Source organism: Mus pahari, chromosome 4 (genome assembly GCF_900095145.1).
Source record: "Mus pahari chromosome 4, PAHARI_EIJ_v1.1, whole genome shotgun sequence".
NCBI lineage: Eukaryota > Metazoa > Chordata > Mammalia > Rodentia > Muridae > Mus > Mus pahari.
Window position 1 is genome coordinate 16,272,513 of NC_034593.1, and position 8,558 is coordinate 16,281,070.

Consider the following 8,558-nt stretch of genomic DNA (forward strand, 5'->3'; position numbering starts at 1 on the left):
ATGAGTAGTGGGCCAGTGTTCTGAGTCTCCTTTGGGCACCAGTGTAAACTGGGAGACAACCCTGCCTCTGGCTGGGTGGGGGTTCCTAAGTCCCTGGGTCTTGGGAGTCCCAGTTACTCTGGTTTGGGGGGCAGGTGTGTGGCCTCACCTGTGATCCTAGGTGTATCAGAGTACCTGAGACTCCAGCTTCCTCTGCATGTTGTAGGAGTCAGTTGTGAGCTAGCACCCTCAATCCTCTCTGCACACAGGTTTAAAACAGAAGGAACCCTAGGATGAAAGTCTAAAGCCCACAACCATAGTGACATACTTCTTCCAATAAGGCCACACCTTCTAATAGTGCCACTCCCTGGGCCAAGCATATACAAACCATCACATTCTACTCCCTGGCCCTCATAGGCCAGTTCAAACACATGGGGTGGGGGGAGGTATACCTAGACATAGTATAATAAGTACATTTAGTCCAACTTCCAAAGTCACCATAGTGTATAGCCTTCACAACAATGTTAAAAGTCCAAAGTTCAAAGTGTCTCCTGAGATTGATCAAATTACTTAACTGTAATCCTTCAAAGCAAGACAGGAAACCAGATGGTCAAATTCCAAACTCTGCATCTCCATGTCTGATATCAAAGTAGTCTTCAGATCTTCACTCCTTTTTCATCTTGTTGACTGCAACAAACTTCTTTTCCCTGGGCTTGTTCCACTCCCTGTTAGCAGCTTTCCTCAGCAGATATCCCACAGCTCAGGCATCTTGAACATCTTGGGGTCTTTAAGGCAATGCCAACATTATAGTTTCTTGTTTCAATGTCTGGGATCCACACAATGTCTGGGCTCCTCCAAAGTGTTTGGGTCACATCTCCAGCTCTGTCCTCTGTAGCACTCTAGACTCTGGTTGATTCTACTCCACTGCTCCTGCTGTTCTTAGTGATCATTCTATGGTACTTGCATATCCAATATACTGGGGTCTTCCTCTGCATCTAAGCTTTACCAATAGCCTCTCTTAGGAACTCTTTATTGTAACAAGCCTCAACTCTTTTGCTTGACCCCTTTGGTCCTGAGCCATCACATGCAACTGAGGCTGTACGTTCATCAATAACCTTCTCTGGCCTCTCAGTGCCAAGCTCAGCTGCTCTTCATGACCCATCATGCCTTTAAAACCAGTACCACCCAGGTGACTTGTACACATTACCAAGTATATCTACAGCAGGGGGTACAACCTTGGCTATCTCTGGAACACAGCTTCTTTGTGCTCTCAGAAAACACTTCCCAGAATATTGCACCTCAGTGTTATTTGTCTCTGCTTAATCACCACCAATCTCTTAGCTTCAGCTAATAAGCATCAACTGTGCCAGTAATCCCTTCTATTTTTGACTCTAGAACCAGAACTCATGGCCAGGGCTGCTGAGTTCTGCTGTTTGCTGGGGCTAGAACATGGACTTTCTTATTATATTACCAGCTTTCTGTTTTCCAACTCCCTCACAGCCTGTGCTTGGCTGTCCTGGAACTTGCTTTGTAGTTGACCTTGAATTTAGGGATCTGAATGGCTCTGTCTCCTGAATGCTGGAATTAAACACATATACTATCATGCCTGAATTTAAGCTTTTCTCTATTTGAAATTTGCTCTGTCCTAAAGTGGCCTCAACCTCAGATATCTGCTTTGCTTTGTCTCCTGGCATTAAAAGTGTGTACTGCCATGTCTGGGCCTAAGCTTTTCATGGCCACCATTCCTCAAGATCCTGATCAAAAGACTGTGTCTTCCATCCTCAAGATTTGGATCACAAGTGTGCACTCTGTTTCTGGATTGGAGTACATTTCAGATTAAAGGTCCAAACTATTTCTTACTCAACAGCAAACACAAACGATAAGCTTGGCTGGATGGGATCTTACCCTGATGTCACCACTCCCTTAATTTCTTTATCTCCTTGAACATAGGAAAATAAATCTATTTTATTTCGTTGTGTTGTTCTATTACTTCTTGAACCATATATCTTATATTTTTCCCTTCTAAGCTTTCTGTGCTTGTTCAAAATGTTCTTCTCAAGACTTAACCAGAGAGCAAAGTCTCCATTGGGCTTTATTGAGCCTTCCTTTGTCAATGTAATTAATATAAATCTCTTTACCTTAGACTCAGGTAGACTCTTCAAACAAGGGCATCTCTGTGCCACATACTGAAATTTTTCTCCACTGAAACCTCTTGGGTCAGGTCTGTACAGTTCAAATCACTCATAGTAACAAATTCTTCCTCATTCCATACTAAGATAGCACATTAATCCCCACTTAAAGAAATCCACTACTTCCCAAATCCAAAGTCCACATTTTTCCAAACAAAAGCATGGTCAGGCCTATTGCAGCAACATCCCAGTCCCTGGTACCAACTTCTGTCTTAGTTAGGGGTTTGCTGCTGTGAACAGATACTATGACCAAGGCAACTCTTGTAAGGATATTCAAATAGTGATAGTTTACAGGTTCAGAGGTTCAGTCCACTATTATCAAGGTGGGAACATGGCAGGATCCAGGCAGGCATGGTGCAGATGAAACTGAGCATTCCACATCTTCATCTGAAGGCGGCTAGGAAACTAGCTTCCAGGCAGCTAGAATGTAGGTATTAAGTGCATGCTCACAATGAAACACCTACTCCAACAAGACATGCATCCTAATAGTGCCACTCCCTGGGCCAAACTTATACAAACCATCACAATATCTTCTACTGATCTCTCTTTTTGCTTCTTTGCTTTTTGTTTTGTTTTTTATTTGTTTTTTTGTTAGTTTTGTTTTGTTTTAAGGCAGGATTTCTCTGTGTAGCCCTGGCACTATGGAATTCCTTTTGTAATCCAGACTGGCCTGGAAGACAGAGATCTGATTGCCTCTGCATTTCCAGCAGTGAGATTAAAGGCCTGTGCCACCATTGCCAAACATTTCACTTAAAAAATGTTAACCTTTACTTTTATCAACCAAGTATTGATGCTCTGTCTGCATGTCCCTATTTCTAGAATGAAAGGTATGTGCCAACACTGCAGGGCTTTTCTTACATCATTTGAAGTTGAAAGATACTTTATTGTTGTTTGTATTTTTTTGTCTTTCAAGACATGATTTCTCTGAGTAGCCCTGGATGTCTTAGAATTTACTCTGTAGACCAGACTGGTCTCAATCTCAGAGATCTGCTACTGTCTCTCAGATGCTGAGATCAAAGGCATTCCCCAGCATTGTCCAGTGGGGACTGCCGTTTTTATACCTTGAGGCATGTCTATCATTACATTTGAAACTTGTTTTCACCAGGCTGGCTGGGCACTCAGCTTTAATCTATGTATATTTCTATCCTTATCCAACATTCAATTATAGACTCACACAGTCAAGTCCAGAGTTTTGTACTTTCACAGGGTTGTAGAACACACCCTCATGCAGCACAGACTATAGGGAAGTGGTATAGAATCCTTAAAGCCCCCAGTACTTGGTTCTTTCTTTACAAAGAAAGATTTCCATCTGTTCTGTAGGTCTGTCTGTCTCCTGATGAGCATCACAGAGTTCCTTTCTCTGCCCATCCAGCTTCATTTGGTGTAGCCATTTCCTTTCCCTTCCTGTCTTCTCTTGCAGTATAACATTTTCCCACATCCTACAAAGCAAATCCATAAAGTCCTTTTTAACTCTTAGTGAACCACCACATGGGAACCACCAATGAAAATGAGGCCCTGTCTTCAAGTCCCTGAAGAACCGGAAAGCCCTGAAAACAAACCACTGTTCTATGTGATGAACTGAAGTGTCACTAAGGCCTTCAGAAGCTGAGTTGCTGATGTCACTTCTGAGAAATAAGCCAGGGATGGTGCTGTCAATCTGTTGTTTCTAACTCTGTAAGAGTTCGTGGGAGGCTGATGGAAACATCAGTTCCAAGGAAAGCCTTTTAAAACTGTTTGTAAGTCAGCTCTTGTTAGAATTATATCACACTCTCCTCAATGAAGAAGAAACTATTGATGATCGTGTGACTTAAGTTCTCAAATTCAGGAGTTGAGAACTACATGTCAATATTTCAGGAACCAAATTGTATTTTAGAAACACAGTTCTCATTTTATACTTATCAAAACCATCAACACTTCAACTTCAGCACCACAGAAACTCAGTGCTTACAGGAAATTTATATGAATTCTCTCCAGCCTCCTTTGTAACCCAGTTAGTTTTTCTTAGTGGACGAAACAAGATTTGCCCAAATTGCGTAAGCAAAGATCATTAAGGCAGAAAATGATAGAACATGGACAAGGATATATATGTTTATTTGGATGTGCCAGTAAGTTGTCTATCATACCAGCATAATGCCTGCTAAATATTAAGAAGAATTTTAACACTTAACAGTTGTAGGATTTGTAATAATTAAAATGGATACTAATTAACACTTCTCCACAAAACTTACATTATTGCTGTGACTATTACTGTTAATGTCCATAGCAGAAAATTTAGTAGACTGAAAACATCAAAAGCAGGTTCCAAAACCTCTAAGTACTAAAGGTAGTCATTTAGGTCTTGTGAGAATTTTTGCTTCTTCCATTTCAGTCCTTCAAAAGGAAGAAAAATAGGCCTTTCATCATCTCTCTGTAGGCTCCTCATGGGCTCCACACATTCCTCACACTCTCCTCAGACTGTGATCCTGGCTTAAGGGAATCCCTTCCACTAAACTTCAAAAACAGTTTTCAAATCCTGCCAGATTCTTTTGCAATGTTCTTTTGATTTGACTCCTGTTTTATGGTTGATGAAAATAGCAAATGTACTGGGAATTATCAGTCCCCAAAGTTCAGAAATATGTGTGCTATTTTAAATTCTACTCATAGTTACCTAAAATTAAATGATGATGATGATAATGATGATGACAATTACCATTCATATTTACTTTGTTGGGGTCACAAGGGTCTTTTCACTCACAGAAAACACTAGGGAAACCAGGAATGTTACATATGCAAGGTGTTCTTTTCAAAGTAAAAGATGCAAAATTTGTTTGGTGTCAAGAAGGCTGGTAATGGAGGTGGCTAACGACCTTAGGTGATCCTTGCTCTGTCTGTCGGGCTAGTCCATACCAAGCTCCCATAAGCAGGACTGGAGGTGGCACTGAGTCTAGGTAACCTTTGCATCTATCTGTATATGGCCAAATATACAGATATAAACATATATCCCCCAAGCTCCTATAATCAGGACTTGAGATTCTTAATAATCTAGGTGACCTTTGTGTTATCTATAGGGCCCAGCTTCCCCAAATTGACTAAAACAAGGAGAGAAGGTGGCTAACAGTCCATATAACCACTATGATAACTATATCCTACACCAGATCCGCCCCTAGGTCAAGATAACTCATGTAGCCTGTCTCAAGAATCAATCTTCATGGAAGAAGTAAAATGTGCTTTAAGAAGAGTTTTGATGTAAGTATAACTCCTTGTGCACCAGGAAACTTTTTTCTAAATTGCACTGTATTTAAATACACCTAAAATGAACAGCCTGAGTTCACATTCGTGACCAACATTGACTATTGAATTATGTTAAACTGTATGGTTACTTTGCTAGACCTGATAGTTACAAAGATCCCCACATGTGTCTGTGTGGGACAGCTATATATGTGTTTGTGTGTGTGTGTGTGTGTGTGTGAGTGTGTGCGTGTGTGTGTATATATATATATATATATATATATGTGTGTGTGTGTGTGTGTGTATATGTATATATACATATATATGTATATATATATATATAATCTGAAGCCAACAGACAATATTTTATATATATATATATATATATATATATATATATATATATATATATATATATATCTGTATATAAAAGAAAACATCTAGTGTTGTTCGTCACACTCTTTTTTTTTCTTATTTTTTTATTAGATATTTTCTTCATTTACATTTCTGATGTTATCCCGAAAGTCCCCTATACCCTCCCCCCACCCTGCTCCCCAACCCACCCACTCCTGCATCCTGGTCCTGGCATTCCCTTGTACTAGGGCATATGATCTTTGCAAGACCAAAGGCCTCTCTTTCCACTGATGACCGAGTAGGCCATCCTCTGCTACATATACAACTGGAGCCACAGATCTGTGGGGTACTGGTTAGTTCATATTGTTGATCCTAATATAGGATTGCCTACCACTTTAGCTCCTTGGTTACTTTCTCTAGCTCCTTCTTTTGGGGCCCTGTTTTCCATCCAATAGATGACTGTGAGCATCCACTCTGTATTTGCCAGGCACTGGCATAGCTTCACAAGAGATAACTATATCAGGGTCCTGTCAGCAAAATCTTGCTGGCATATGCAATAGTGTCTGGGTTTGGTGGTTGTATATGGGATGGATCCCTTGGTGGGGAAGTCTCTGGATGGTCCTTCATTCCGTCCCAGCTCTGAACTTTGTAACTCCCATGGGTATTTTGTTCCCCATTCTAAGAAGGAAAGAAGTATCTACATTTTGGTCTTCCTTCTTCTTGAGTTTCATGTATTTTGCAAATTCTATCTTGGGTATTCCAAGTTTCCGGGCTAATATCCACTTATCAGTGAGTGCTTATCATGTGAATTCTTTTGTGATTGCGTTACCTTACTAAGGATGATATCCTCCAGATACATCTGTTTTCCTAAGAATTTCATAAATTCATTGTTTTTAATTTCTAAGTAGTACTCCATTGTGTAAATGTACCACATTTTCTGTATCCATTCCTCTGTTGAGGGACATCTGGGCTCTTCCCAGCTTCTGGCTATTATAAATAAGGCTGCTATGAACATAGTAGAGCATGTGTTCTTATTACAAGTTGGAATATCTTCTGGGTATATGCCCAGGAGAGGTATTGTTAGGTCTTCTGTTAGTACTCTGTACAATTTTCTGAGGAACTGCCAGACTGATTTCCAGAGTGGTTGTACCATCTTAGAATCCCACCAACAATGGAGGAGTGTTCCTCTTTCTCCATATCCTCTCCAGTATCTGCTGTGACCTGAATTTTTGATCTTAGCCATTCTGACTAGTGTGAGTGGAATCTCAGGGTTGTTTTGATTTGTATTTCCCTAATGACTAAGGATGTTGGACATCTTTTTTCTGGTGCTTCTCAGCCATTTGATATTTCTCAGCTGAGAATTATTTGTTTAGCTTTGTACACCAGTTTTTAATAGGGTTATTTGATTTTCTGAAGTCCATCTTCTTATGTTCCTTATATATTGGATATTAGTCCCTTATCTGATTTAGAATTGGTAAAGATCCTTTCCCAATCTGTTGGTGGCCTTTTTGTCTTATTGACAGAGTCTTTTGCCTTACAGAAGCTTTGCAATTTTATGAGGTTCCATTTTTTGATTCTCCATCTTACAGCATAAGCCATTGCTGTTCTGTTCAAGATTTTTCCCCTGTGTGCATATCTTTGAGTTTTTTTTTTACCACTTTCTCCTCTATAAGTTTTAGTGTCTCTGGTTTTATGTGAAGATACTTGATCTACTTAGACTTGAGCTCTGTACAAGGAGATAAGAATGGATCAATTTTCTTTCTTCTACATGCTCATGGCCAATTGACCCAGCACCATTTGTTGAAGATTCTATCTTCTTTCCACTGGATGGCTTTAGCTCCCTTGTCAAAGATCAAGTGATCATAGGTGTGTGGATTCATTTCTGGGTCTTCAGTTCTATCCCATTGATCTACCTGTCTGTCACTGTACCTGTACCATGCAGTTTTTATCACAATTGCTCTGTAGTACAGCTTGAGGTCAGGTATGGTGATTCCACCGGAGGTTCTTTTATTGTTGAGAACAGTTGTTGCTATCCTTGTTTTTTTCTTACTCCAGATGAATTTGCAAATTACCTTTTGAACTTGGTGAAGAATTGAGTTAGAATTTTTATGGGGACTGCATTAAATCTGTAGATTGCTTTCGGCAAGATAGCAATTTTTACTATATTAGTCCTCACAATCCATGAGATCTTTCCATCTTCTGAGATCTACTTCGATTTTTTTCTTCAGAGACTTGAAGTTGTAATCATACAGATCTTTCACTTCATTAGTTACAGTCACACCAAGGTACTTTATATTATTTGTGATTATTGTGATAGGTGTTGTTTCCTTAATTTCCTTCTCCTCCTGTTTATCCTTTGTATAAAGAAAGGCCACTGATTTGTTTGAGTTAATTTTATATCCAGCTACTGCACTGAAGCTGTTTATCAGGTTTAGGAGTTCACTGGTGGAATTTTTAGGGTCACTTATATATCCTATCATCTGCAAATAGTGATATTTTTTACTTCTTTTCCAGTTTGTATCCCCTTGATCTCCTTTTGTTGTCTAATTGCTCTGGCTAGGACTTCAAGTACTATACTGAATAGGTAGGGAGAAAGTGGGCAGCCTGTCTACTCCCTGATTTTGGTGGGATTGCTTCCAGCTTCTCTCCATTTAGTTATATGTTGGCTACTAGTTTGATGAATATTGCTTTTATTATGTTTAGGTATATGCTTTGAATTCCTGATCTTTCCAAGACTTTTATCAGGTATAGGTGTTGGGTTTTGTCAAATGCTTTCTCAGTATTTAAGGAGATGATCATGTGGTTTTTGTCTTTGAGTTTGTTTATATA